General features: G+C 42.4%; 1 long non-coding RNA gene across 1 annotated transcript; it reads right to left on the reverse strand.

The window, feature by feature from the left end:
- Positions 1–1,407: 1,407 nt before the first annotated feature.
- Positions 1,408–11,645, reverse strand: LOC146894955 (uncharacterized). The gene is made up of 2 exons (XR_015001394.2): positions 7,703–11,645; positions 1,408–3,992 (listed from the first exon to the last, which is right to left on the reverse strand). It is a non-coding gene; the product is annotated as an uncharacterized LOC146894955 (long non-coding RNA).
- Positions 11,646–22,216: the final 10,571 nt, after the last annotated feature.

Raw genomic sequence — 22,216 nt, forward strand, 5'->3', positions numbered from 1 at the left:
ATTCTGGTCGTGAAGCCGCTGCCAAGGCTTGACTCTCAAGTGGCCAAGCAGTAAACAGAAAGGACTCAGAAACATGAAAGGAGCAAGCTAGCCACGCAGGAAGGGGCGCCCGCCAGCCACATTTCTTGCCGGCTTGCAAACGCAGTCAGGGTTAAAGGAAATAGATCATACAAAGAGCTTCTTTGTAGTTTTGTTTAAAGAGAAACCATGCTTATGAACAGGCTTGCAGAATGTGGAGAGCGTGCTGATGAACAGGCTCGCGCCCTTTGGGAGGACAGGCAGGCATGGATCAGGTGAGCAGACCAGACTCGCCAGAGCAGAGCGTTCCCTGAACAGCCTCCGCGCCCCACCACCAACTCTTCCTGGCACTGATTCTTCAGGGCAACTCCCTCCCTTGAGAGGCATTAAGGGCCCTTGAAGCTGGCCCTTTATGCCTTGGAGACAGGCTTGCTCTTCCTGTGGGCTGTTCTCCCTTCTTTCCTCATCTTAGCACCTGCTCTCCACTGAGCCAACGCCTCTGCTGGCTGTGCTGAGGCCTCATGCTGGGGACAGTCAGAGGAACTGTGGTCCTTTCTTCCTTTCGTTCGAAGTCATTTAATGATTAATCAGTCCCTGGTTGTGTCCTGTCCCCTGGCTGAAGGAACCCCTGTGCCTCTGTACCCTGGAGCCCAGCATTGTGTTTGATTGCAACTCTGTCCTCCTGACCTGCAGTGGACTAGCTCACCTGACCCCAGTCTCCGTCTGACTGGGAAGTTTTCAGAGCAGCAGCGGCCACTCGGGTGTGGAGCCAGGTTTATCATGTAGCTGTAAGCTGCTGATTTTCCCTGGGATCTGTTCAAACACTAGGTGATTTGGGCCTTCACTTACTCCTTCACTCTGTTTCCCTTAGCTAAGTCATGAGTCTCAAGTCACAGATCTTTTAGTGAGATCCCGGCTTGTTTGGCTGGTCTCTCTGTTGAGCCCCTTCTCTTTTTATGGTACAGCACTGGACAAAAACCTTCCAGATACTGATTATCCCTGAGGCCTGGTGCTCATGAAACGAAATGGTTCTCAAGTTGCCTTCCAGGGCTATTGTGCAACAAACTTTACAATTTTAATAGTTTTTGAAAACTTAACTCAGTCATTTTAAAGGTCATCTTGGTGGAATTTTGTTAATAAAGATTCATTTAAAGTTTAACAGCACAATACTCTGGCTTTGAACTTTTTAACTTTTATGAATAATTTTCTAAGAAGTACCTCTTACTGATACACATGCACATATGTATATACTGTTTTCTTTAAAATACAATTTGTACGGCATCTAGGGTTAAATGGCTTTGTAAATAACACCCAGTATATTTTAAAATGTACTTTTTAAACTTTATATTGAAGCATCATTTTAGAAGCTTCAGTAATTACCATTAAAAATAATTAAGTACTATTTATTAAAATAGATACACGGTAGCAGTTACATCTATGGGTAAATTACAAGCAGTGGTCTTTCTGACGTAATAGAAAAGGGGTCATTGAAAGGACTACCTTCCATGGCATTCTGGCTAACTTTGCAAGGTCATGGGATGATGAAGGCGCTGGGAGGGATCTGTGCCTTAGGTGACTCACAGACACACATTCAGTGAACTGCTTGGGAGAAGTTCTGGCCTTGGAATTTGCTTGTGCGATTTCTCAGAATTTTGAGACACCAACCCACTAACCATTCTTAGATTATCTTTTTCCAATTACAACTTCCCTCCAGCTTAATTACACGTGAAAGTACAAACACAGAAGGGCTGTTAAACAGCATACGAGGTCAAAGTGCTTGTGGATTCTACAACACCCGCCTTGTGTTTGATCACACACTGGTATTCCTGGTAATGGACTACGGACTAGGTGTTCAAACCTCTCAGGACTCAAATAGAAAAAATATTTGCATAAAATTCGATATTTATGACCTCCAAAGTGCCCCTGCTGCACACATTCCTCCCTCCCTCCTTTCTGTAAGAGGAGCAGATATCTCCACAGCAATGAAGGCAAGCATGTGGAATTCCACGTCTGCAACATTTTGCTTCACTTTGCGAGGTTTGCAATACTTTCGGCATAAATAGAATCTATTCTGGAAGTCTTTCCTGTTTTAAAAAAAATCAAGAACAAAGGGGATATAGTTTAGAAATAGAATCTGCTCTCTATTCATGTTCTGCCATTACTTCCATCATGATGTTTAATTTTTATTTTTATTCTGAGGAAAATGGTTTTATTCTAGTTAACTCACAACTGACAACATTGCACTGGTGGTTTAAAGAGAGCATCTAAACACCTGCTTAACCCCCACCTTAGTGTACCTGCTGAAGTCAAGCACCCTCTTTCATGGTTGTCATGAAGCAATAGAGCAATTAATAACAGGGCTTTTCATTTATGGCTTTACACTTTCACTATCAAGCACATTGTGTGTGTGTGTGTGTATGTGTGTGTGTGGTGTACACACTTGTGTGCGTGCACGAGGCCAGCTCCTTCAGGGAATCTGCCTCATCACTCTCGACCTTCTTTCATGGAATCTGGAGCCAGACTGGCAGTCAGGAGACATCTTCCTGTCTCCTCTCTCACCCACGCACTGCTGTGGTCATCAAGGTGCGTGCCCGCACCTGCTTACACGGGTCCTAGGGATCTGAACGATGGTCTTCATGCTTCACAGCAAGTTCTGCTTGTTACCAGCTGAGTCGTCTCCCCAATCTGCAATTGCACTTTTTTTTTTTTTGCTAAAGTAACTTGATCACCAAAGCCAATTTGTCATTTCTTCAACCTGAACATCTTGATTAGATCAATCTCTTTGCAAGTCTTCAGCACCTTGTCAAAATCCTGACAGAACTTAGTGTCACCCAGCTTCTTGGCACATTCCACAAAGTGCTTTAGCTGATAAAAGCAGGGTTCCTCTGACTGCGCTATGCTGTCTGAGCTCCCCGAGGCTCCAGGTAAGGGATATCAGACTTCGATGGTGCATACTGCTACTTCCGCAGAGATGCCCAGGGATCAACATGACCCAATGCGTGCCTCACGGCAGAACCCACAGCCACATCGACTGCAGCGGTTGCCGTCTTGGCCCTCAGACCTGGTCACTAGAAAACTTAATCAGGTGAGCTCACTGCAGGTAGTGGGGCTGCTTCTGGTGGCTGAGCTGTGGGTGCCAGATCCAGCACAGCTTTCATTTGAGCGGCCCAGCAGGCTGGAAGAGACCACATGGAGAGTGAGCTTCAGCTTCCATGAGGTATCCTAAATGTGCCAATTATTCTTTTTGTTTACACAACTACTCTATGTTCATCACTGAAAAATGAAAACTACAGATTAATAGAAAAAAAAGCACCCTAAGTACCATCTGGTGGAAGAAACGCGCCTTAACGGTTTGGTTTATAGTAATGTTCTCATCAGTAAACATTGGCAAGAGAATGTTCTACAAAATCACTTTTGAAAGTGCTGTCCACTGGAGATGCATGTGTAAAATTTGGGGTTCTATGATCTGGATAGATGAATAGATCAGGGTAATGAGGCAGACCACAAGGACATGTGATCTCATAGTGGGGAAAGTCGGTCTCTGGAGTACTTGATGGTGGAACCATTCGACTGGGAAGACAGAGAAAGTCCTTGTCAGGGCAGTAAACTGTTGCCCAAATCCACGCAGGCTGAACAGTGTGGGGTTCCTGTGAGGTGATTCAGCGAGTTCTTCAATTCTTGTACGTGCCTCGCTCATTAATAATTGAAGAAGTGCTAGCTGGAACAACTCAGAGCTCTGCTAGTCATGAAATTAACAAAACAGAACAACAAACCAAAAACCAACAACAACAAAATAAAACATTGGCTTCAAACTGCCAAAACTCCATGCCAATGGGGTGTAAGAAAAGAAGTACACTTGTCTGCGGTCCTTCATTGCCCCAGGGATTCTGGGGGCCATCTTGCCCAGGTGGAAGCAGTGCCCTGGACTCGGTATTGTCACCCTTTGCTGTTACCACCCACATTGTCAGACCGAGCTGGAAGAAATAATAAAATCAAAACAATTTATTCGAAAAGAATTACAGTTTGCATGTTAGGTTATTGAGAAAATTACTGTTGGGAGGCTCGTCTACTTCATGATACTTAGTGCTCTAAGCACTTTGGAGAACCCTTCTAAGTGATGACTGCTGTGGATTGTGATTGAGCTACAGCCCAGAGGCCTCTCTGGGAGCTGAAGGGGAGAGACCATGAGTTTTATGTAGAGCAAGCTGCACATTGTTACATGAGTACTAATTGGTATTAATAATGGAGATGGATATTAGGGGGTGAAAACTGAAAGATCAGAGAAGCAGAGCAGCCAGTCACTAGAGATCGTCCTCTATGGCTTTCAGCTCAAAAAGAGACCGAGCTCCTTTGTACACCCTGCCTTATCACTTCCTCTCTCCTCACAGATCACTTCCTGTCTGTCTGTACAGACCTCCAGACCTCTATGTTTAACCAATAGTTAGCCCCTCCCTTTGGTTTTTAGGCAAACTGTATTTGTAGAGTACAAACAAAATATCACCACAATATCCCTTTTCTGTCTAAAATTAAAAAAGGTTGTAACTATATATCAGAAAAACTATATACAATAGGTATAATAACTATATACAATATATACAGACAATAAATACATCAACAATATCTAGTCCATTAGCAATTGGCAATTCAGAAAAAATACTCCATATCTACCCTATCTTGTGGAATCCAAAATATTGTACCTAATTCACTTTCTATTCTAACTTCCATTACCCAAAACTATCTTATAATGTCTCTCAACCTTATATCTCTTTAGGGAATTTCTCTTTAGGTTTTTATTTAGGTTTTATATTTATGTTTATACCTCTTTAGGGAATTTCTTTCCTGAATCTGGTTACAAGGAAAACTATTAACTATAAAGTCTATTCAATTTCATCAGACACCCAAGAAGGAAATAATATTACCCAAGAAAGCAGGAAGTGCAAGCAAGCAACTTCCAAAAGATATGAGAAATGACAGAAACAGCTAGGTACTTGGACAGTCACCCAGAGTTCTTCTGCAACATTGGGGCATCCATCTTCAACCTATAGGCCTAGAATATCTGACAATCTTTTCTGTGAAGAGCTATCCTTCCTTGTCTTGGCAAAATTTGTCAGTCCTTTTGTGTCCTGCTTGTCCAATTTGGACAGCATACTGTCAGCAGTCGAGGCAAGGGCATTTTCTTGCCCAGTGGCTTACTTTTGCTACAAAGAAAGTAAATTCCATATAGATGCCCATCATCTTTTCTGAAGTAGATTGTGGTTGCCAGGAGCAGACATGTCTCATTGTCATAAAAAAAAAGAGAAGAACCTATGTTATTAAAATATCTTAAATACCATATTCTGTAGATCTCCGAAGTGTTAGAAAACAACCTGTCTATCTAAAATATATCTCTGACCTTGAAAACATACCTAATATGACTACAAGTTTGACTGTAATGACTAACTACTAACTTGAATTTCTTTATATTCTATTTAGTTAGTAATAATAACTTTTAAGAGCTAGAAATTTGCATTACATTGTTAAATTAGCTGTATAGGTATAATACCTTGAACAAGATTAGAAATGTATGTACAGTATGCTTTATCAAAATTAATATCAAATTTGTATCAATATATAAAGATTCATATCAATGTAAAATATTTAAAACAAGTAGTTGCTTTTTCATTTAAAAATATATTCAATAATCTACCTTTTTATCCTATTTCTATATCCCTCCTTTTTCCTTTCAGAATAAACTCAAGAATCTACCTTTATATCCTATCATATCTATAGCCCCCTTTTTTTTCTTTTCAACAAGAGCCCTGAATCTAATCTCCTTTGTTTAGCTTTTTTTCCTGGCCATTCCATACTACCTTGTAACAAACCCTCTAAACAAAGACAAACATCCACAATCCATTTTCTGAGAATGTGGGCATAGTTTTCTAGGCTACTTCCTGCTGATTGGGGGCCTGGATAATCTTTGCAATACCTTGAGAAAATTTAGGATTATGGGCAAATCCTGACTGACATATTCTGTGAGGTTGGATCAACTCAACCAGTCATCTTGAAGCTGCTCTTAATGTAGGTCTCAGAGGAAATTGCAACAGAGTCGTTCTGAGATGTTGGATCAGCTGGGCCATTGGCTCCTATTGAAAAATTTTCAGGGGGTCTTTCTCAATCAAACCTGAATTTTCTTAAACAATAATAAATCTACACCCTCCATTTCCTGTGGAAATAAAAACAGAACCTCTTTCCCAAAGTAACATGTCTTTTGACTTGAATTTTGAAGTCAAGACATTTTTAAAATATATAGGTTGGTTTGATCCAGCAGCATTTATAATCAAATATCTTTTAGCTGCTGTTGCTTCTTCCTCAGCAGTCAAGGAATTCAAAGACAACACAATAACATACAATATCCAGATTCTTTGTGTGTTTCCCATTTTTATGTGGCTTTTTTATATTACTTTATTTCTTTTTAAAGAACCTTCTCTATCCTTTTTCTTTTCTCTCCCAAGCCTACATATATTTTTAAACACAATGTAAACCATTTAGAGTTTTTTTTAAATCTGAATTTGTCATTACTATATACACCTATCTTTTTCTGACCACACGAGTCTTTAATCTGCTAAATGGCATGGCTAGGATTAAAGCAGCAGTTTTGGCACCTGGTTCCGTCCCATTTCTTGGCCTCCTGAGAGTCTAGCTTCATGGTAGAGGTATTGGCAGGAGCCATGTTTATTGTCACAACTCTGAGGAGTTTCTAGGTCCCTGCCATCACCAAGAAGCATGCTACCTGCTGCTCATAAACACCATTTAAGTGTCTGGTAGCAGGGCCTCTCAAAAGAGCCATGCAGTTTTTGCTGCTAAGGTTGAGTCAGGAAGCCTCTCTTAAAGGAATCATACCTTTGCTTGCCTCTAGCAGAGCCCACCGGAGAAAATGCTGCTACCAAGTGTAATGGTTGATCTGTCTCTTTAAGAGACAAGCCACATCATTCATCTCTACCTTCTCTCTCCTCTCTCTCTCTCTCTCTCTCTCTCTCTCTCTCTCTCACTCTCCCCCTACCCCTCTCCCTCTCCACTCTCCTCTCCTTATCCCTTCCCTTCCATAACCACTAAATAAATATCCAACCTCACTCTGCATGGCGTGACTATCCATCTATCTCTTACCCACCACTGCCACTGAGACTGGCTGCTCTTGGGACCTCCTGCCCACTGCTTGCCAGCACAGGGGATCCTGCAGCCTTTTAAAATAATCCTATACATTGGTGCCAATTATGGAGAGGGAAGGGAGAAGAAGAAAAGAGGAGAGAGAGAGAGAGAGAGAGAGAGAGAGAGAGAGAGAGAGAGAGAGGAGAAAAAGAGAGAGGAAGGAGAGACAGAAGCTGCCTCTCTGAGAGGGAGGAGAGAGAACTCAGGCTGGAAGCTGAAGATCAGCTTGCCTCAGTGGATGGGGGAGGGAGTGGACATGGCTTGTCTCTTAAAGAGACAGATCAGCCATTACACCAAGAAGCCATGCTGGACTCTGTTCTTTTGCGTCTGGAATCCCTTCCAAAGCTTTCTCAGGTTTTATGTGAATGTAGTTGCCCCATGCTGGGCAACAATTGTTATACGAGGTCTAATTGTTAATAATAAAAATCTGGAGACAGATATTAGGGCATGGAAACTGAAAGATCAGAGAAACAGAGCAGCCAGCCACGAGAGGTCTTACCTCTACAATTCTCTGCTCACAAAGAGACGGAGCTCCTTTCTCCACCCCACCTTACCACTTCCTCTTTCCACCCAACCGTATCACTTCCTGTCTGTCTCTACAGACCTCCAGACCTCTTGTTTAACTAATGGCTAGCCTCTCCCTCTGCTCTTTAGGCTAACTTTATTTGTAGAGTACAAATAAAATATCACCACAGCACATAAATTTCCTTTATTCCTGTTGACCGAGGTGACCAGAGAACAGGAAATTAACAGAGAGCTTGGAAGACATTTAAGCCACCAGCAGGGATCACTACCTTCTAAATATGCTAATCTCTCTCTGATGAGCTCCTCAGCTTGTTTGTTGGAAGTGCTATTTAAAGGGCTCTTATATTAGAATAAAATCAACTTTTGCCAATCAATTTCTCCTCAGCCTTCAGAGTATGTGCAGAATAAATCTGTTTCCTATCTGAATTATGAATATACACACACATATATGCTTTATTCTCCCACGCTGAACAGCCTTGGCTTTTTAAGACTTTTCTCAGATATTTAGTGTATAATTTCCTCCCTGGAAATGTCTCAATTTGTGGTGTTAAAGATCTACAGAAGGATGGCTAGGGATGTAGCTCAACTAGAAGGGTGCTGGCCTCGAATGCATGACATCTTGGGTTTAATCCTTAGTACTGAATAAATTGCACTCTGGAGGTAAAGACAGGAGGATCAGAAGTTCAAGGTCATTATCAGCCACTTCATGAATTCAAGGTCAGTCTGGCATATATGAGACTGTCTAAGATAAAAAGAAAAGAAAGAGAGAGAGAAGAAAAAATGGTAACAAACACACTTTTAGGTGTGTGTGCATGTGTATTTGTTAGTGTATGTTTGTTCATGTATGTAGACATGTTCATGTGGAGGCCAGAGATCAATGTCTAGTTTCTTTCCACACTTGTTAGTGCTAGTTTTGAGAGAGGGTATTTCACATTTGGGTTTGTGAGGTTGGTTAATACTAATGAAACAGAAACTCAGTTCTTAAAAATTGCAATATAACATCTATTAGCGTGAATTATTTGTTCCATTCATTCAGTCACTAAGCTTTGTTTTTCTTCCTGTCTTTTATGAGACAAGGTCTCAGGTAGCTCAGTATCCCATGCTGGCCTAAAACTCAGGAAAAGTGAAGGATGGCTGAGAACTTCTCATCCTCTTTCTATCTCCTAAGTTCTGCAATTACAGGTACACACAACCATGCTTGGGGATCGAACTCAGGGCTCCATGAATGCTAGGCAAACATTTTACCAATAGAGTCACACCCCCACCCATGATTAATCTTTTTAAAAACGGAGCTACCATGACCACTCTACCATGTGTATTTTGGAAAAGAGGAATGTTCATAGCTGTGGAGTTGTAGATTAGGTAAATACATATTTGGCATAGTACATATTGTTAAACAATTTTCCAAAGTGGTTATTTAAATTTTTTATTAGCATGTGTATGTGTGCGTGTATGTGTGCACATGAGCGAATGCATACATACACACACACATGAGAGATGTCCTAGGCCTAAGAAAGCTTATGCAAATGTAATTTAAGGAGGGGGCCAGGTTCCATCCCTAGCAGGCATCAGAACTTGGCAGCTTCTGCCATTTGCTTCTGGATTTAGAGTCAAGAAGGATAAAAGAAAGTGGCTGTGGAATCTTACTTCCTTCATGGTTAAGTAAAACAGCTGGGGTCAGGAGTGTATCAAAAAGTCCTTACCCAGAGGCCCCTGGAGGACACTGTGTGAAGCTGTGAAGGTGAAACCTGGATTGTGTTGGAGATGCTGGAGCATTGGGCTCTCTGCTGAGGAAAGCTGCTAACAGGGTGTAGAACGCGCCCAAAGAGAGAAGAATGTTGCAGTTAATAAAGCTGGGAGGAGATGGAGATCTGAAGAGCACACTGACATCAGACATGGAGATGCAGAATTTGGAATTAGTCCTATTGGGTTTTGTTCTAGCTTTGATCCAGTATTTCCTCAATATGCCCCTTTTCTTGTTTTTTGAGATTGTAATGTATATTTTGTGCCATTGTGTTTTGGATGTATGTAATCTGCTTTTAAATTTGATTTTTACAAGGGTTTACAGCTTAAGAGACTGTTATGAATCGCAGAAGAGATTTTGAACTTTGAAACAGCATTGAGAACGTAAAAGACTAGGGAGACTTTGGAAGTTGCACTGAATGCATTGTATATTATGATATGGCTACAAGTCTTTGGGGGCCAGGGAGTGGAATGCGGTGGTTTATGAGAATGGCTCCTATAGACTTATTATGTTTGAATGCTTGGTCCCCATTTAGTGGAACTGTTTGGTAAGGATTAGAAACTATAGCCTTGTTGAAGGAGGTGTTGCTGAGTTTTGAAGTTTCAAAAGTCCATGCCAGGCCCAGTCTCTCTTTCTCTTTGCTGGCTGTGTGGATCAGTATTTAAAACTCTCAGCTAATGTCCCAGCACCGTACTGTCTGCTCCCCACCATGATGATCATGGACTAAGCTTCTAAAACTGTAAGCACAGCCTCAATTAAATGCTTTCTTTTGTAAGTTGGCTTGGTAATAGCTTCTTTTCACAGCAATAGAACAGAAACTAAGGCACATGGCTGCGGGAGCTGTATGTTCTGGAAAGGACGAGAGGCAAAACTCCAGTTCCCGCTGTAACCAGGAGCCAAGGCTGTGAGCATTTCTCAGAAACCTAAAGCTGAAGTCTGTTGGTGACTGACAGGCACAGTAGCTGAAGTGAAGGGGCTGGGGGAGAGCAGAGAAGACACAGGTTGGCTGTGCAGTCGGATTGGGGTGACCGATGGGTTCATTTGTGGTTTCTGAAGTCTCGAGGGAAAGTCTGCTTGTGTGATGGCGATGTTAGGCATGGGAAGATGCTGGTGGCCAGTGTGACTCAAAGTCTCCACTGTCGTCATATTTCATTATTTGTGCTACACCCCACCAGGCAGGAGAAGTGTGGGGCCGGGGGAAGAGGGAAGTAACCGCTGAGCTAAGGAACCATCCTGTGAGTCTAGTGGGGGAGGAGAGAAGGGAGACCCCCAAAGTGAGACGGGGACAAGAAGACAGTGTCTAATTCTTCTCCCACAGTGCACTGGAAGCTGAAGCTGCCAACCCAGCTGCCCCTGTGAGCTCTCTGTTCCAGTGACAATGAGTTCTCCCTCAGTACCCCACTGCTGATTATTGATCAGGTAGAACAGCATGTGATTCATGATCAGACCACGGCACACCTGGGGGTAAAGTCATCCTGCCAGGAAACTGTGCTAACCAGGATCTTCATGAGCCTCGGGCTGTTCATCTTCATCCCCTGCAGCAGAGGTGGGGACAGATGGCAATCAATGTGAAGAGAAGCCGGTGTGTCTGGTTTGCAGTCCGGCCCTTACTCAAGGGAGTGAACAGTCAGCCACCCAGCAGCGGTGTGGCAGGCTGCCTGCTCACAGTGGAACTTCCGTGAGGCTCACCAAGATCTGACGTGTTCATATGGCTTTGATGCCTCCAGCTTCTAAGACATTGGAAATGTTGTTCTGGAATGTTCTCCTGAGGGTATTTCTTTGAACATTGTTTTCTTCTTCTAGGGCAGGGGTAAGAGAGAAGAGGGGGTACACAGGGAAAGAGAGATGCTGTGAAATAATCCTCCTGTTCACTATAGAGCTTTGTTATTTAAATTAGTTTAGCAAAACACTGATTGGCCAGTAGCAAGGCAGGAAGAAGAGGTGGTGCAACCAAACTAAGGATGACAGGAGGGAGAAGGGTAAAGTCAGGAGTTGCCAGTCAGCTGCAGAGGGAACAGGAGATTAATGTGCCATGCTAATAAAGATACCATGGGCTGGAGAGATGGCTCAGTGGTTAAGAGCATTGCCTGCTCTTCCAAAGGTCCTGAGTTCAATTCCTGACAACCACATGGTGGCTCACAACCATCTGTAATGAGGTCTGGTGCCTTCTTCTGGCCTGCAGCCATACACACAGACAGAATATTGTTTACATAATAAATAAGTATTTTTTAAAAAAAGATACCACCATGCAGCAGAGCATAAATAGGGAATATGGTTTAACTTAAAATGTAAGAGTTAGCTAGTAACAAACCTGAGTTATTGGCTGAGCATTTATAATTTATAATCATCCTCTGAGTGATTATTTGGGAACTGGAGGGCATGAGAGAAACATCCACTTACAGAGAGAGGGAGGGAGAGAGAGAAGGAGGGGAGGACGGAGAATTTGTACTTCCACACCTCCTCCATTTTGGAGAGGGCTGTTTACTACTCCTCAGTTTATTGGTGCCATTGTTCCTCACTTTCTACTTCATTAAATGATCCTACCTTCTCAGTGTTAACATTTCCCATTCAGAACACAGTTACATAGCTTAGAATTTTCCTTTCTGTTAGAAAAGTGCTTATTTATTATTGCTCAATGACACTTTGCACAAAGGAACATTTTAGAGCGCACAAACATTTTCTTATAAGTTATTTCATGTTGATGAGTGGGGAAGTATCCATGTTCTAAGATTCTTGAAACCCAGCAGGTGAATTAACTAGCTCAAGGACATACAGGTAGATAGATTTGGGTCAAACTCCGGGCTTCTACTCTAACACCATGAAAATGGCTTGAGGTATATTAGGTAGGCTAGAATGAAGGTTTTGTCCCATGCAAGTGCAAAGGAAAAAGATTATATTCCATGATTCTACTCCTTGTTAAAAAAATTACACACAGGAATTTAGAATATAGTCTTTAAATTTTTTTAAAAATGTGTTATAGGCATTGTCATTGTCTGCATGTAGTCTGTGTACCATGTGTGTGCCTGGTACCCTGCAGAGGTCAGAAGAGGATGTCAGATCTCCTGGAATTGGAGTTACTGGCTCCTGGGAATTGAACCTGGGTCCTCCGGAAGAGCAGCCAGTGTTCCTAACCACAGAACCACTTCTCCAGTCCAAGAACGTGGTCTTCAGAGTACAAGTGAGGAACTCTTCAGTCCCACTGCCCTTTATGGAGGAGGTGACTGCTGCCTTCAGCTTGATGTGCTTTTATTTCCCTATCAAAGTGGTACCAGATCATTACAGGAACCCAAAGGAAGAAAATTCTCCTTCCCGTGCTACTTGGAGACAAAGTTAATATTTCATTGCACTTCATATTAACCTTTATCTAGGCACATTTTTATAATTATACATGTCTTATATAACTAAGGTTTGAGTGCATGTATGATTGACTGCTTTTTAAAAATTTCCATATCAGGAACATTTTCTTATGCTAATACGTTTTTGGAAAGATATTTTCAAGGTAGCATATTTCTTTAATTAGGGGTGGTGTAGTCATTTAGTTAACCATTTACTACATTACTGGAAACTATCAACGTTTATACAATCATAAATGATGCTGAGGTATGTTATCTTTTTTATACATAAGGAAGGGACGCGTCTTTTGATCTAATTTTGTGCATTCTCCTTTATTTACCCTACCGAGTCCTTTTGTAGAAGCCAGGTATGGTGTTAATTATGAAACTTAGTCACGTGGGGAAGTCCGAGTCTCCTGTCCACTGAGCCATTGGTACCAAAGGAATAACGAAGGGAACAGCGGTAACGAGCGTGGCTCCTTGGCTGCTCATTAGTGCCATCTGCTCAGCAAAACATTAATGAGCTGCACTTTTGACCCGTGAAGAGGTTTTTAATCACAGCTCCTTCTCGGTGTCTCTGCTCTTTTGACTCTACCAGTTTGCTGGCGCCTTTGAACACACTGACTCGGCTTTGCCGTAGTGAACGAACTCTCTGGCTTTGAGCTGATTTAAGCATTACAGTAGAAAGGGCAAATAGCTCTCTAAGCTTTGTTTTTTGCACTGAGTCTGGGATAAATGTGGCAGAGGTCGAAAGCTCCCACAGTCTGTTTGACTAATAAACCAATCACGAAAGATCTAAGCAATGAACAGTTGCTCAGAGATCGGAAGTTCTATCAAAAACACAAATCTGATTGACCCAAATAGCAACCAAAGACACTGACTAATAATTAAGATACTACAGCATTTTCAGTTATAAAAGTCATTATTTTTCAAATGGAATATCCAATTTCATCATGGCATACAGCTGGCATCCATAGTATACAAATGGATTCATTTGTGACAAGCTTGTTTAGCAGTGAGGCTCAAGAGAGGCGCCATTTGGTCAACTTAGGAGTAAATAGTAATGTCTTAAGATGTGCCTTCTCTGTGAGGCAATATTTACGTTTAGCAAAACGTATCCCAAAAGGAATTATCACGGTAGGATTGTAGCAACGGTTGGTTATGAATGTTAGCTTCTGTTGGTGAAAAGCTTCTTATTCTTGGGAGGGAAGAAAGCATCAGCAATGTCACAGGAGACAGACATCCTCTGTCCAACTCCTGTTCCCTAAGTCAGCTAACGTGGTACCACCACATTAGCTATGTTATATACCACACACTTGTATAAAAGAGTACCTGTACTTGTAGGTAGCTCACAATTGTCCACAACTGCTGTTCTAGAGGATCTGACGTCCACTTCTGGTCCCTGCAGGGACTACAGGCAGAGCACCTGTACACGTAAAATAAAAATAAACAAATCTTTAAAAAAATTAAAAAGAAGAGTGATTATAATTATATAATAATCATATATATATATATATGATTTATATAAAAGCATGTGTTTCAGATGCACTCTTCAGAAAACCAATTTAGCCAGAGGAATCTGAAGAGATGTTTTCTTATTATTGAGGCATTTGGACTGGAAACATAGTTGATCAGGGGATGAAGCACCGCAGCTCTTCTCTGGCTGCACAATTCCTAGCTGCCCTGTTTAATGACTTCAATTACAGCCAGGTCCTGTCTGGCTAAGAAGAAATGCAGCTCCTAGCGCTCAAGGCTTAGGTAGCCTTACGGCTAGAGTCAGTTGTGACTCTGAGTTCACAGTTAATCAAAGCTTGCTCTGATTAAGTAGACTAGAAAGCCTTAGATGATAATTGAGTAGTCCAAATTCCTAAGACTGGTGTAGAGTCAGATAGAAATTAAAGCCAGTGTCTCTGAATCCAATGCCACAACTCCTACTGACACTGACGTGGAACACAGTGTGGGCCTCACTGCAAATGTAGTCATTTCTACCTCTGGAAATGCACCCTTGCTGTTCTGCTCCCACCCTGTCTGCAGGGATAGCAGAGTCTCCCTTCTTCCTTGAATCAATGGATCCCAAAGTGACATTTTCACTGCTCAAGTTCGAGGCTCATGACAGACATTTCATTGCTTTATAACTTCCTCAGAAACCACCTCTGACTTAATCCCCACTATGAAATGTGTTTGCTGACACCATGACTGGCCAGAATAGGGCCGATTTTTCTGAGATAAGGACAAGGCAGCAAATCTCCATTATATGTGAATATTTATCTTTTATTTGTATAGTGGCATTTCATTTATATTCTAATAAATAAAGCCTGCCTGAGGACCAGAAAAGTAAAACAGTCCCACTGGCCAGCCTTACAGACCAGACAGTGACGGCACACACCTTTAATCCCAGTAGCCACATTAGTTGTCATAGAAACTGGGCAACACATGCTTTTAGTCCCAGTGGTGCACGCCTTTAATCCCAGCCCTGGAGAGGAATATAAAACAGGATCGCCATTTTGGACTGAAGTTGAGGTAAGAGCCAGTGACTGGCTGCTTTGCTTCTCTGATTTTCATTTTGAACCCTAATTTCAGTCTCTGAGTTTTTATTAATTATGCTTCATTCTTGCTTTTTTTGGTCTTGGTACAAAGCTAAGGTCAGGTAGGCAAGAAGTAGCTGTGAGGGTACTCAGGAGTCTGCAGTTGTATCTTGGGTCTAGGTCTGTCCCGGTGGCCAGACAGCTCCAGTGAGGTTCTTCTGCTATATCAGAAAACCCAGGCACCAGAGGACGTTCCTAACGGAGACACATGAACAGCAGCTGACTCAGGCTAGGGAAGCAGATCGGCGCCTCCCTCAGTCATTATCAGAGAGACACAATGGGAGCAGATGGGAACAAACACAGAGACTCATGGCTAGACAATGCAGAGAGCATGAGATCTCGGAACACGCAGCCCTAGACAGGTTGTCTCCATCAAATCCCTCCTCCTAGGGCTCAGGGAACTCTGTAGAGGAGGCAGAAAGAGTGTAAGAACCAGAGGGGATGGACGACATCAAGAAAACAAGGCGCTCTAAATCAACAGGATTGATGCACATCTGAACACACAGAGAACGAGGCAGCATGCAGAGCATGCTCAGGTTTGCACCAGCTGGGGTCCTGGAGCTGAAAGAAGAAATGGGCACATGCCCCCACACCTAACCTGGAATCTATTCAATTGATAGCCACTTGCAAATGATAATTTGTTTTTCTCCAAGCGAGTCTCACTGGGGGGAACAAATTACTCTTATAGGCAGGCTGCATGCCCACAGTAGTGGCCAACAGGAGGTCAAGGGCACCTTTGGAGGCTTCTTGTCTCCTAATGCCATGTTGGGCACTTCCCCTTTTTAATTTTGTCTTTATCTTATTTTATTTATGTCTTTTCTTCTCTTTTCTGTTTACTTTTGTGTATATATTATGATACCGAGTTTAGTGTTTTTTATGGAATCCCTGAGTATTTGAATGAGAGGGTCTCTGATTCCTGTGCCTTCCCTTGGGCTCTTTCCCATCTGTTTCTTTGTTTTGTCAAATTCCAGTGTGTTAGTCTTTAAAAACTATTTTTAACAAAAGGAAAAATTCAGAAGACAAAAAGGAATTAAAAGAGGAAAGAAAAAGTCTGTACCCTTAGAAGACACCAGCTTGCTCATACGATCCCCTTCATGGTGCTCTGACTTATATCATCACCTTCAAGATGGTCTTGCCTCCCCCATCCCTGGGTTTTTCAAGAGAGTCATAGAAAGAAATGCCCTAAAAGGGAGACCTGGTACACATCATGAGTTAGGATGGGGGAATGGGTCACCTTATCCCACAAATAAGTCACTAATCTTAAAAATGTTCATTTTAAGTTAAAAACCCACAAAGGGAACTGTTGTTATCTCTGCTTATTGTACCTTTCCATCTTTCTTTGTAGTGACCTTTGATTTACTAAATAAACTTTTACTTATCTGTGCTTCTCAGCTGAATTCTTTCCTTAAAGAAGATAAGAAGTGGGGGAAACCTTTGTGCAGTAACAAAGTGAGTTCCTGATTAGGAGCAGTGCTTTGATGGCTATAGACACAGTGACCAAAACATTCGGCTGGACAACAACACTGTAAGTATGGCAGGCAGGGTAAGAGACTAAAAACTATACTATCTTGTTAGCTCAGTGAGCAAGTCACTTTCTGCTTGCTCAGTGGACTCAGTTTGCTCCCAGGTATCTCCTTGGTCCTCCAGGAGGTAAGGTCATTTCCTGCTTCAGTGATTGGGATTGGTTGAGCAGTTGCATAGTATATTTCTTGTGAGTTCATGTTGAGTCCACATGCAGTCGTATTTCCTGTCAACACTGTGTGTTGCTTAGACGACACTCAACAAACAGCGGGATGCCTTGGGTCCTGCCACACTGTCTACCTCCCTACTGAGGTCTTTTGGTGAGAGTTAATTATAGGCTGCAGGTATTTTTACCATCTCAGTCTATTCAGAGTTATGCCCCTTTTCCAGACCTTACCCGCAAATGCCTAATCTCATTCTTCCCAAATAGACTAAACCATCATCACATCCAATAAATCTTAGTAGATTAGAACCCAGTGCCACCACTGTTCACAAGCAAATTGACTAAGGAGATCTCTAGTTTTTATTTATTTATTTTTATTGAGCTCTACATTTTTCTCTGCCCCTCTTCCTGCCTTCCCCCTCCCCTTCAACCCTCTCCTAAGGTCCCCATGCTCCCAATTTACTCAGGATATCTTTGTTTTTTTCTACTACCCATGTATGTCTCTCTTAGGGTCCTCATTGTTGTCTAGGTTCTCTGGGATTGTGATTTGTGGACTGGTTTTCTTTGCTTTATGTTTAAAAACCGAAAGTACATGTGATAATTGTCTTTCTGGGTCTGGATTACCTCACTCAGATAGTGGTCTGATCTCCAAAATATACAAAGAACTCAAGAAATTGGTCATCAAATGAACAAATAATCCAATAAAAAAAAACGGAGTACAGACTTAAACAAAGAACTCTCAACAGCGGAATCTAAAATGGCTGAAAGAAACTTAAGGAAATGTTCAGCATCCTTAGTCATCAGAGAAATGCAAATCAAAATAACTCTGAGATTCCATCTTACACCTGTAAGAATGGTCAAGATCAAAAACACTGATGACAACTTATGCTGGAGAGGTTGTGGGAAAAAGGGAACACTTCTGTATTACTGGTGGGAATGAAAGCTGGTACAGTCCCTTTGGATGTCAGTGTGGTGATTTCTCAGAAAATTAGGAAACAACCTTCCTCAAGACCCAGTAATACCACTTTTGGTTATATATCCAAAGGGTGCTCAATCGTGCCACAAGGACATGTGCTCAGCTATGTTCATAGCAGCATTGTTTGTCATAGCCAGAATCTGGAAACAACCTAAATGAACTTCGACTAAAGAATGGAAAAGGAAAATGTGGTACATTTACACAATGGAGTACTACACAGCAGAAAAAAATGACATCTTGAATTTTGCAGGCAAATGGATGGAGCTAGAAAACATCATTTTGAGTGAGATCTCTAGGTTTTACTGACAAGGTTTTCCTTCTTTGTTTTCCAAGAGAAGTGGCCACCAAGTGGATGTGAAACATTCCTGTGGCCTAGAACACCTTACAGGGCTTTCCTGTAACTTTGCCTCAACTCTTGCAGGTCAGTCTCCTTGACTGTTAGTGGGGTGAGGGGTGACGCTAGGTCAGAAGTAGCTGTGCAGAAAGTACGAACTACTTGTTTACAAAACGTGCTCCCAGGAGGTGTTTGTACTTTGGCCTGTAGATAAACTCTCCCCTTTAAGGCTAATACACCATGGGGTGCACTCAGTTAGCAATGAGGCAGGTGCAATAACCCACTCACGATGGTCAGCTGCTGGTCAGCTGCTGTCTCGTGACCTGGCTGCTAGTCTCTAGCAGACACCAGTAGCAAGGTGTTTCTTACGGAGGGAATGACAGCTTGCTGAAAAGGGCATGGCTTTTATCCAAAACCTTAGGGGCTTCCATGTGATTATTGTATGTCACTTGCTGTGGCCTTGATTTAGCACCTTGACTCACTCACTTCACTTATCTGAGGTGCTGCTTGTCCTGATGAGCCATCATCGAGTTTGGAAACAAAGCTGGCAGAGCCATGGTTCCTAGGGGTGGAAAAGCCCCCTTGATTAGGGGGTCTCTTTAAAGTTGTAGCACAGTAGTTGGAGACAGAAACACTGCTTTCCAAATCTACAGATGTTTCCAGAATTCTTTCATCTTCTTTTCAGTTGAGAGGAGTGCAAAGTTAGGAGTTTTAACAGAATTCTAGAGACGTTAGCCCCAAATCTCTCAAGATCACTGTGTTCTCAGAAATTAATGTCACAAATCCTGACATTCTTTTGATTTTTCCTTCCTTTTTATTTACGTTGTCTTATTAAGACATCTAGCATAACAGTCTTCTTCTGGTTTTTTTTTTTTTTTGTCACATAGGGGTCAGTGACTTGTGACAAATGAGATCAATCATTTAGGATTTCATCAAAGGATCAATTCTAGCACAGATCCTGCAGGTTGGTGCAACCAAGAACGATGATGGAAATGTATTCCCACACCCACTGGGAGAAAGCAGGGGTTTGGGTGTCTGTATAGGGGTTGAAAGTGAAAAGCATTTTCTTCACTGGCGGCAGTATATCATTAAGGACAGGCTCTATAGGTTTGCTCAGGTGAAACGGCTACCTCCAAAACAGTAGGTATGGTCAAATGCTGGCTTCTGCTTCTCTACTGCTGTTCTGTAAGAAGTTTCTGCCTGGAACCCTGATCAAAGAGATGAGTTGAACAGGGGCGAAAGTTGTGCCACCTCTGCATTCCAACTCTTTGATGAGGGAACAAGGTTTGCCTTAGCTGTGGGAATTCCAGAGATTTGTTTGATTATTTCTGCAATAATTCTCCACAGCTCAGGGAGTAATGGAATGCGAGAATAAACCAGGTCCGATATATACATATTCTAACGATGCATTCAGACCCAGTACAAAGATCCCACGGCAGCTGCAGAGCTACCTTAGGTAGCTGAAAATATTGGCTATTATAATCTCCAGTTATAAATTTTGTAAGTTTTATTTCTGGTGGTGGTGGTTGGGGGTGGCAGGGTGCAATGAGGAAATGTCACAGGCCCACAAAGAAAAGAAGATTCTCATAGGAGAAACATACCCAGGTATCTGATCATTTGTAGTTTGTTTTGGGCTTTAAGCACATAGTTCTATATTAATTGCTTTTCTCGTGGAAGCAACGTAAGAAAGGAAGCTCACAATTTGAGAGGACACAGTCCATCATGCTGGGGAAGCCCTGGCAGTAGGTGAGTTGATGGCAGAAGGAATTGGTGGTAGGTTGTCACATTGTATGTGCAATCAAGAAGAGAATGGGTACAGGAAGGGGAACAGGCTAAGAAATCCCAAGGCCTACCCCTAGTGTTCCACTTTCTTTTGCTAGACCCTCCCTCAAGACCATATCCAGGTGGGACCAAGAATTGAACACATGACACTATGGGGGACATTCTGACTACAACATTTTATCTTCCTTTGAGCTGTCCAATGGCAGGGAGAATAGTCACCTTGTGGTCACTTTCCTTGTAGTATTTCCCTGCTTTATGCAATTATGTGACATTGGGTCTTCCAGAGAGTACTGGCTGGTTTTGTGTGTCAACCTGACACAAACTAGAGTCACCAGAGAGGAAGGAGCCTCAATTGAGGAAATGCCTCCATGAGATCCAGCTGTTAAGGCATTTTCTCAATGAATGAGCAATGGGGGAGGGCCTAACCCATGGTGAGCAGTGCCATCTCTGGGCTGGTGGTCCTGGGTTCTATAGAAAGCATGCTGAGCAAGCCAGAGAGCAGCACTCTTCCATGGCCTCTGCATCAGGATCCTGCCCTGTTTGGATTCCTGTAGTGACTTCCTTCAGTGATGAACAGCAATGTGGAAATGTAAACCAACTAAACCCTTTCCTTCTTAATTTGCTTATTGGTCATGGTATTTCGTTGCAGCAATAGAAACCCTAACTAAGATATAGATCTTTCCTACATGAACCTTCCATGTAGGTGACCATGGGAATTCCAACCATTAATATCAATGGATTTTTATTCCATTCAACCAGGCAAACCAGATTCTAGTGTCCAAGTTGTCCCATTTCCTTAAGAGTCCCTTACTTGTAGAGTGTGCATACCTAATGTAACTAACATAATGTGGGGTATACTGAGAGTATAACTCCCCCAAAGATGGCGGCATCTTGATTGCTGAGATAGAGGAGTGATTTAGGTTAGATAGCAAAGGGGAGTGAAAAATTACAATAGACATTATGATTGCTGCTAAATTTACTAAAATAAGTAGATTATGCAGATGAAAACCCAGGGGTCCACAAAGCCAGAAAGGGAAGGTAAAGGGAAGAGTTGAACAGAGGAGCAATGGTCAGAGAGATACATAGCATTGCTGGCTTCCAAAATGTAGGAAGAGACCTCTTGTGTATGGCAAAAACAGAGGCCCAAGATCTTCCTGCAGAACTCCCCAAAATGACAGAGGCCCAGTGTACTTCAGTTTTGGGGCTCACACTTCCTTACCTATAAGCGCACAAATGGGTGTTGTTTTCTGTCACCCCGCTTGTGCTCCCCAGTTAACACGGCAGTGGTAGAGAACTCAGGCAGGATCTTAGTTTTAAACACGAGAAAATAATGGCTATTTAAATTAGAAGATAAGATATCCAGAAAGGTCTACCTGGCTCATGGACTGCTCATGCATGCTAGAGGCCGAGAAGGGCAGAATGCACATTGGGGATCACACCAGTTTTCCTTTGGACAGGCTTCATTGACCTGCGGCCCCCTCCACGGGGAAGTAGCCATGGCACCCTCTTCTGCTTGTGCCAACGCTGGGTCTGCCATCAAATGCTGGCTAAAACGGCAGCCCCTCTTCTTCTTGGATGTGGTGCTGCCCTGTGTCACCTTCTATAGCAGTGGGTTCTCAACTTTGCCAATGCTGCGACCCTTCACTACAGCTCCTCGTGGTGTGGTGACCCCCAACCGTAAAATAATTTCTGATGCTACTTCATAGCTGCAATCTTACAACGGTTATGAATCATAATGCAAACATCTGATATTTCTAGTGCTTTAGGAGGCACCTGTGAAGGACTTGTTTGACCCTTCAGAGGTCACAGCCCAGAGCTTGAGAACCACTGCTCTACAAAGATCTTAGGCAGTTTCTACTTCCTTGGGTCCAAAAGAAACTCAGTTTTCTTTTCTTTTGCAGCTTTCTCGGGTGCTTTTCTCTTAAAATTTCTTTTTTTTTATTTTTAGTGATTTTATTAAACAAATGGCAACTACAGGTTTACAGATACAATGTTATTTTTTAATTCATACTTATGTCGCATCTGAGAATATAAATGTATGCAGCCAGTGT

The sequence above is a fragment of the Myodes glareolus genome, chromosome 5, assembly GCF_982192425.1.
Source record: "Myodes glareolus chromosome 5, mMyoGla1.1, whole genome shotgun sequence".
Classification (NCBI taxonomy): domain Eukaryota; kingdom Metazoa; phylum Chordata; class Mammalia; order Rodentia; family Cricetidae; genus Myodes; species Myodes glareolus.